Source organism: Lampetra planeri, chromosome 43, assembly GCF_965212315.1.
Source record: "Lampetra planeri chromosome 43, kcLamPlan1.2.h2, whole genome shotgun sequence".
Taxonomy (NCBI): Eukaryota; Metazoa; Chordata; class Hyperoartia; order Petromyzontiformes; family Petromyzontidae; genus Lampetra; species Lampetra planeri.
This window is the reverse complement of record NC_136149.1, coordinates 8,518,190-8,528,267: the sequence shown is the minus strand read 5'-3', so window position 1 is coordinate 8,528,267 and position 10,078 is coordinate 8,518,190.

Here is a 10,078-nt window from a genome sequence, read left to right as displayed (position 1 = left end):
TAATAAAAGAATGTGCATATCAAGAGAAATTTAGCATATTCATGGGAAATGCGTAGGAGGTGGGCGGGGGGGTTTCAAAGTCCTATTATGCCCATGCATTATGCAGGATCAGCAGCACCAAAGGGAGGGGGCAGGGGGTAGCATTAACAAAGGGAGGGAATGTTAATAGTATGTAGAAGCAATGAAACATGTGAATGGGAGAACGGTGGCAGGAGACCCGCAGTGGAGCAAATAATGCATTCCCTGTGGAGAACACAAGATACACAGTTAATGCCAGTGAGTGGACTGCGGTCTGAAAGTCACCATAAACGTGAACAACAATCAGTTAAGATCCGAAATGGTTTATTACGTCCTTCCAATGATTGCTGAGCCAGAATCCATCTTCTCGGTTGAAATTGTCTCTGTGTTTGTATATGTGGATCGCCTCATGAACGAATCTCTCATGGTAGCCAGATGGCTTGCAGAGAACCTCTGTCTTGGAGAAGTCAATGTCATGTGAGCCCACTGAATTGTAACAGTGATCTGCCACAGCTGAGGTGTTTGTCCTACCGTGTTTTAGGTCTGCTTTATGTTCACGGATGCGGTCCGAGACATGTCGTTTGGTTTCTCCAATGTAACTGCTACCACAGAGGCAACTTAGTTTGTAGACGCCAGGGTACTGTATGTCTTTTACAGACGGGACCAGATCACGGATTTTATGTACTGTGTTGAATCGGACCTGAATCTTGTGTTTAATCAGGATTTTGGAGATCTTTTTTGTGACCCCAGCAATGTAGGGTAAGGTGATGGTTTTGAAAGGCTCCTCAACAGGATCCTTCTTGATGGTTGGAGTGATGGCTTTTCGGATTGTGTAGTCGGAGTAACCATTAGCCCTAAGAGCTTGGCGTACGTGTTTGAGTTCACTGGCAATGTGTTCCTGGTCGGAGATGCATTGGGCTCTATGGTATAGAGTCTTGATGAGGGAGTTCTTCTGGGATGGATGGTGGTGGGAATCCGGTTTTAGGTAGGCATCCGTATTGGTGGCTTTCCTGTAGACAGAATGACTCATTGAACCATCAGGTCTCCTTTTAATTAGGACATCCAAAAAGGGTAGCTTGCCATCTTTTTCGACTTCCATGGTGAATCTGATGGCTGGGTGTATGGAATTGATGTGGTCGAGAAATTGGTCTAGAGCAGGCCGGCCATGTGGCCAGATGACAAAAGTGTCATCTACGTACCTCTTCCATAAGGTCGGGTGTAGAGTGGCAGTCTGGATGGTGTCAGTCTCAAATTTCTCCATGAAAATGTTGGCTACAACCGGAGATAGGGGGGAGCCCATTGGGGTGCCCTCAGTTTGCTTGTAGAAGGTTCCATTCCAGGTGAAGTATGTATTGGTGCCTGCTAGCAACATCAGCAAAGATGAGCGTTTTGAATTAGCTCAATTTAAAAAGAGGGATGACATTGTCATCCTCTCAGCCGACAAGGCAATGCCACTGTCATCATGGACAAAATAGAATACAACAACACGATTCAGGAACTACTCAACGATGGCAGCTATACAAAAATAAAAAGAGACCCCACCAACAGCCTCGTCTCCAAAACCAACAAAATCATTTCTGCTTCAACCGCATTAATTGATCAGACCAAACAGTTCTCGTTGAAACCTTTTGCAGCCAGGCCACCATGATTGTACGGCTTGCCAAAGATACATAAAGAAGATACACCTCTTCGTCCCATTGTCTCTACTATCAACTCCCCCACTTACAAACTGGCTCGTTTTTTGTCTGAAATCCTACGGCCTTTCACTGGAAAAACCACCTCTGCGGTTCTAAACTCTACTGACCTGGTATCGACAATCAAGGGGATTCCCTGTCCCCAGGCGACCTGCTTGTCAGTTTTGATGTGGTTTCCTTGTTCACCAAGGTTCCTGTGCCTGACACCATCGCAATCATTGAAGACTTGGTTCATCAAGGACTGAATACTGGGGTACCCCCCCTGGTGAGACACTGCTTAACCAATACATACTTCACCTGGAATGGAACCTTCTACAAGCAAACTGAGGGCACCCCAATGGGCTCCGCCCTATCTCCGGTTGTAGCCAACATTTTCATGGAGAAATTTGAGACTGACGCCATCCAGACTGCCACTCTACACCCGACCTTATGGAAGAGGTACGTAGATGACACTTTTGTCATCTGGCCACATGGCCGGCCTGCTCTAGACCAATTTCTCGACCACATCAATTCCATACACCCAGCCATCAGATTCACCATGGAAGTCGAAAAAGATGGCAAGCTACCCTTTTTGGATGTCCTAATTAAAAGGAGACCTGATGGTTCAATGAGCCATTCTGTCTACAGGAAAGCCACCCATACTGATGCCTACCTAAAACCGGATTCCCACCACCATCCATCCCAGAAAAACTCCCTCATCAAGACTCTATACCATAGAACCCAATGCATATCCGACCAGGAACACATTGCCAGTGAACTCAAACACGTACGCCAAGCTCTTAGGGCTAATGGTTACTCCGACTACACAATCCGAAAAGCCATCTCTCCAACCATCAAGAAGGATCCTGTTGAGGAGCCTTTCAAAACCATCACCTTACCCTACATTGCTGGGGTCACAAAAAAGATCTCCAAAATCCTGATTAAACACAAGATTCAGGTCCGATTCAACACAGTACATAAAATCCGTGATCTGGTCCCGTCTGTAAAAGACGTGGTTCCAGACATACAGTACCCTGGCGTCTACAAACTAAGTTGCCTCTGTGGTAGCAGTTACATTGGAGAAACCAAACGACATGTCTCGGACCGCATCCGTGAACATAAAGCAGACCTAAAACACGGTAGGACAAACACCTCAGCCGTGGCAGATCACTGTTACAATTCAGTGGGCTCACATGACATTGACTTCTCCAAGACAGAGGTTCTCTGCAAGCCATCTGGCTACCATGAGAGATTCGTTCATGAGGCGATCCACATATACAAACACAGAGACAATTTCAACCGAGAAGATGGATTCTGGCTCAGCAATCATTGGAAGGACGTAATAAACCATTTCGGATCTTAACTGATTGTTGTTCACGTTTACGGTGACTTTCAGACCGCAGTCCACTCACTGGCATTAACTGTGTATCTTGTGTTCTCCACAGGGAATGCATTATTTGCTCCACTGCGGGTCTCCTGCCACCGTTCTCCCATTCACATGTTTCATTGCTTCTACATACTATTAACATTCCCTCCCTTTGTTAATGCTACCCCCTGCCCCCTCCCTTTGGTGCTGCTGATCCTGCATAATGCATGGGCATAATAGGACTTTGAAACCCCCCCGCCCACCTCCTACGCATTTCCCATGAATATGCTAAATTTCTCTTGATATGCACATTCTTTTATTAAGGCGATCTTCTTCCACCTCCAACTCAGCTTATATATAAGCTCCTAGCTTGGCAGTGTCTCATTCTTCACCTGAAGACGGCTGCTTGCGTTGTAGCCGAAACGTCGTGAGAATTATTTTATTATGTTTTATTTTTATTATTTTATTACTTCCCTTCTACGTGACTTTACCGAAAAAACCAAGAAGACAGACCTGTTCTTCACCTGAGGATGGCTGCTTGCGTTGTGGCCGAAACGTCGTGAGAATTATTTGATTATGTTTAATTTTTATTATTTTATTATTTCCATTCTACGTGACTTTACCGAAAGAACCAAGAAGATTATTGGCTGTGTCGGGTGGTGGAGGGTTTAACGACACATTTATATTTACGCAATATAACCCGAAATAAAACTTCCGTTATAAGTTAAAGTTATTTTTGTACACATCCCATCAGCCACAAGAACCGTGCATGATTTCGGCAAGAAGTGATTCAATTCAAGCAACACTCTTGGACATGTTGTGACACGCGGCGTCTAAACCAGCAGAGACAATCTCGTTTGACACAACGTCGGTGGAACTGCCCAGGTGTTCCTCTCGTCACGATGTGGGTCCTAGTTCAAGGCAACATTAGCTAGACCATATCCATGGGACCTTTTGTGCCAGTATCAAAGTATGAAAATGAATCATAGGTTTTACCCTTTTTGGCAATAAAACAGGAGGTATTAAGATGCTAAAACACCAAATAGGTATCTTGTATGGGACCTTTTTTGCCAGTAGCTACAATCGCTCTGATACTTGCGTTGTCTCTGTACTGTTGGCCTTTTGGCGTTCTCTGGTCTGATGCTGGTGAAGCTTGGCCATACAGAAGGATGTCTCTAGTGTAGGCCAATCAGTCTCAAAGACAACACATATATTGTCACGGCGTGTTTGTATGTTTTACTACACGTATGTGTCGTTAATGCAGTCTCGGTTCCTTGTAAAAGGTTTCTATTTGGTGTTTGAACATCTTAACACCTATTTTATTTACAGAACGGGCAAAACCGATTCTTATTTTTCATACTTATATAGGCCAAATACGCAACATTACGCAATCATCATAACGCCGTTGTGGAGAATATCGATTACAAAATACAGGAGCAATACATGACTCGCTTTCATATATTTGTCTCTCCACGTAAACAAAAACGGATGTGTTACACATCCTATCAGCATAATTTCAGCATTCAAGACAAGCAAACACTCAGCACCGGTTTCGACACTTAGCATCTCATCAGCAGAGTCAGGCTTCGTGTGTGTTTTTATGTATGTTGAACTTCTTTCACACCGTACGTAGCCAACCGTGCTAATGGAAGGTGCAAAATCAACGCTGATGTGAGCTGTATCATCTGTTAAGTTAGTCTCGGTACATCCCATTGGCATTGTCAACAAAGTATAAACTAAAACTAACTTTCTATTTTATTTCTCCACGCAAGACCTCCTGAGCTATGTAGCTCTTTGTCAGTAGCGACCTGGCCACAAATGATAGCTCAATGAAACGGCTTATCACGTGGAAATGTATAGCAGCCAAATCCTCTAAACTCGTGATGTCGATTCTAACTGTGGAGGGAAAAACCCGCAGGACTCAGAAAAATATCCACGCGAACACGGGGAGAGAGACATGCAAACTCAAAATATACAACAGGCGTCAGGGTCGGGATCGAACCCACGAACTCCTGTATACCAGGCGAGATTGTTACCATCTCGCCACGATTCCGAATCAAGATTCAATTTATGAATTCGTTCTCTTTTTTTTTTAAACCCACAGTTGCCGAGCACAGCCTAAAAGGCCCAAAACATTCAGCGTGGCCTGCAACAAACATCACACGGTAAAGTTGTAATCGTTACAGAGTTATCAATGCGTGTATCGTATCGAGCGAAATTATTCATGACAAGATTATGGGGGAAAGGAGACGAAAATGGGAGGGAATTCCCAAGTCGCCATGGGAGATTTGACGCTCGTTTGAGCTGCAGGGTTCACGCTAAACCAATCATGAACAGAAGATATAAATCTATATATAGCACATATACAGGTATTTTATATGTATACTATGTTAGTATATGCATGCAAATGTAGCCATCACATTTTCAATCAATTGGTTGGCCAGGTGCCTCAAGTTTGTATAAACGCAACTTGCCTGGACAAACCGCGTTTTCTCGTGCAGTGAGGTAATGGTCTCAGCTCGGTTAACAGTGACTAACACAGAGATCCATAGACTTACATAGAGATCCCTAGACTAACACAGAGATCCATAGACTTACACAGAGATGCATAGACTTACACAGAGACCCATAGACTCACACAGAGACCAATAGACTCACACAGAGATCCATAGACTCACACAGAGATCCATAGACTCACACAGAGATCCATAGGCTTACACAGAGATCCATAGACTTACACAGAGATCCATAGACTTACATAGAGATCCCTAGACTAACACAGAGATCCATAGACTTACACAGAGATCCATAGACTTACATAGAGATCCATAGACTTACACAGAGACCCATAGACTTACACAGAGATCCATAGACTCACACAGAGATCCATAGACTCACACAGAGATCCATAGGCTTACACAGAGATCCATAGACTTACACAGAGATCCATAGACTTACATAGAGATCCACAGACTTACACAGAGACCCATAGACTTACACAGAGATCCATAGACTTACATAGAGATCCATAGACTTACACAGAGACCCATAGACTTACACAGAGATCCATAGACTTACATAGAGATCCACAGACTTACACAGAGATCCACAGACTTACACAGAGATCCATAGACTCACACAGAGATCCATAGACTCACACAGAGATCCATAGGCTTACACAGAGATCCATAGACTTACACAGAGATCCATAGACTTACACAGAGACCCATAGTCTTACACAGAGATCCATAGACTTACACAGAGATCTATAGACTTACACAGAGATCCACAGACTTACACAGAGATCCATATACTTACATAGAGATCCATAGACTTACATAGAGATCCATAGACTTACACAGAGACCCATAGACTTACACAGAGATCCACAGACTTACTCAGAGATCCACAGTCTTACACAGAGATCCATAGACTTACATAGAGATCCATATACTTACACAGAGATCCATAGACTTACATAGAGATCCATAGACTTACACAGAGATGCATAGACTTACACAGAGATCCATAGACTTACACAGAGATCCATATACTTACACAGAGATTCATAGACTTACATAAAGATCCATAGACTTACACAGAGATCCATAGACTTACACAGAGATCTATAGACTTGCACACAGATCCATAGACTTACACAGAGATCCATAGACTTACATAGAGATCCATAGACTTACACAGAGATCCATAGACTTACATGGAGATCCATAGACTTACATAGATATCTATAGACTTACATAGACGGGGCTGTAGTTAAACTGGTCTTTTCTCTCCACCTGAAGAAGACCGCTTGTGTTGTGATCGAAACGTCGTGGGTTTTTTGCTTTTGATTTTTGTTTTCTATCTACGTGACTTTACCGAAAGAACCAAGAATATATCCAGAAACTTACACAGATATCCGTAGACTTACACATAGATACATAGACTTACGCAGACATCCATAGACGCACATAGACTGCTCTGTGAATAAACCGGGTTCTTGAGTGAGTTGATGGCTATCAGGACAGTCACCAGCGACTTACACAGAGATCCATGGACTGACATAGACTGGTTTGTCACTAAACTGGGTTATCTAATCAATTGAATTGATGGTGCAGCTGTGAAACAGTACCGATCTGCGTTTTTCAGATCTTAGCTTCCGAAGAAGTGTATCGTAATCATATTTTCTTTGGTCATCATCAAAAATAAATTACGTGCCTAGTTTGTTGCCCTTCCCCCGCACCTCCATGCGACAAGCACGGTTGGCTACGTACGGTGCAAAAGAAGTTCAACATACATGCAAAATTTATTCGAGCAAATGTGACCGACTAACAGCAGCAGTGAGGGAGCGACAGACCACCGTGCGCCGGTGCAATGGGCTAATGGGCTGCAGTGTGGATATCAGGAGCACACGTATGTGGCTCCCACACAGAGGCAGACTTTGCAGTCGTGAGCAATGATGACTATGCAGCGCTGATAAACTAAAAACTGAAACTATTTTTTTTTATTTTACCAGGTAAGGCCCACTGAGCTATACAGCTTTTTTTCAGAAGTGGCCTGGCAATCACAAATGATAGCTCAACGAAGTGGCTTATCACGTGGACATTTATAGCAGCCGAATACTCGAAACGTGTCATGTTGTTTCTAAATGTGGAGGGGAAAACCCGCAGGACCCAGAAACAAATCTACGTGACCACAGAGAAATACAAACTCCAAATATACAGGCGTCAGGGTCGGGATCGAATCCACGACCTCCTGTATACCAGGCGAAGTAGTTAACATCTCGCCACAGTTGTCTGTCTGCATCTCTGCTGCTGTCAGTTTGGTCTAATTTGTTGTGATGGTGGCCTAAAACAAGGTGAACCACAATGCAGTTCTTCCGGAACTGCTGAGGTGTATTTCTTTGCATGTGCACAAAGGTTGTATGTGGTTTTCCTTGAATACATTTTGGGTGAGTGGTTTGGAATCGTATTGGTTGTAGCAGGAAAAGCCATGGCCTGTTTCGATCACTCTGAGTGGCATCAGCAGTGCGTAGCCTGGTAAACACGTGCCGCAGCTGTACAACATTGGTCCAGAAGCAGCATAGGCTGATTGAGACTAAAATTGTATTGTATCTAAATGCGGAGAGACAAACATCGATAATCCGTTATTTATTTATATTCACACCCGCATCAGAACATCAACAGGCCGATGCACACATCTTAACAGTAAACTGAAGACAGAAGCCACGAGTGCAATTGTGGCCATGCAATGCTTATATAGTAAACGCATATAGACCCACAGATATGCATAGAGACTCGTGGAGAACCATAGATACACATTCAAAGCAAGCTACAGTAGTGTGTTTGTGGCCATGCAACCAACACTATGGACCATAACGTAAACCCATACAAGCACATAGAGACTCGTGGATATACATCGAGACACACAGAGACTCGTAGAGCTGCACAGAGACTCAAAGAGTTACCGTATATAGATACCCACATAGATACATAGAGACTCGTGGAGACCCATAGATACACATTGACGAGCTTCACGATTGTATGCATGTTGAACTTCTTTCGCACCGTACGTAGCCACCCGTAATAATCGGAGGTGTGGGGAAGGACAACAAACGAAACAAGTTCCAAAGAAATACGTTTTAAATCGAGACGATGATTTAAATGTGCACAGCTCCAGTGGCTTCCTAATATCGGAAGAGCGTTCCAGACGGCCGCAGAAGCGCATCTGTAAGCGTCGCGCGATGACGCGGTGGCCGCCGTCTTTGTTCCGATGGCCGGCCAAAAGCTGTGGGGGGTTAAGTCTTCCTACCGCGAGTCACGGTGGTGTCGTGACACCGCCGTGTTTATTCTCTGTTGTTAAACCACAAACACAAAGTTTAACAAAAGGAGCGTTGTTAAATATTTACTCGGCTTGCAAGCGCGCGTCGGTGTGTCCGCGTCTGTGGGGAGTGGCGGCGTTGTTGTTTAGCGCGCTACGCTGCAAACCCAAGAGTTCGATTCCTGCTCACGGCCAATAATATTTGAAGCGGTCCTCGGCTTCCCCTAGGTCGACTCAGCCTTAAATGAGTATCTGGTTCGGTGTGTAAACATCAGTACGTGGGAGACAAAGGCGGCCGGGCGTGGTGCTGGCCACCCACTCCCTCGTGTACCGTGTCGGCCTTCATAGTTGCTCGTTAACAGCACTTTCCCCACAGTCTGTTACAGGATATACGGGGATCTTTGCGTATGTGAACACGTGCGTCATGGGGTGTATTTGAGTGACAGACACGCGCGTGCACACATAATACACGCCGACTCTTCAATATACATACAATGCACCGGACAAATATCCCCCGTATAGCCTTCAACAGACAGTTTGGGAAAGTGATGTTAGTGAGCGCCTATGAAGGGCGGAACTGCACACGAGGAGGCGGGATGGCCAACGCCACGCCTGGCAGTCTTTGTCTTCCCAGCCATGATGTTTATACACCGAACCAGGCACTCATTATTTAGGCTGAGTCGACCTAGGGGAGGCCCATCACCGGTTTGTATATTTGCCACTAATATTAGTGGTCGTGAGCGGTAATTGAAATCGGTCGTTGGAGTCGTAGAACGAGATGCTAACCGCTGCGCCACACACATACACATACATACACACGCACATACATACACACACACATACACACATACAAAGACAAAAAACCCGCATAGCCTTGACAGACTGTAGGGGCAAGTACTGTTAGCGAGCACCTATGAAGGCCGGTACGGCACACGAGGGGGTGGGTGGCCAACACCACGCCCGGCCGCCTTTGTCTCCCCAGTGGCGATGTTTACACACCGAACCAGGAACTCATTAAAAGGCTGAGTCGACCTAGGGGAGGCCCGGGACCGGTTCAGATAATCGTCACTTGTGTTGACCGTGAGCGGGAAACTAGCGCGGATCAACACACAAACACTTCCAATATACATACATTACCTCCCCCCCACCACACAACCTCGCAATATACAATGCAATGCACCAGACGAGGACATACACGCAT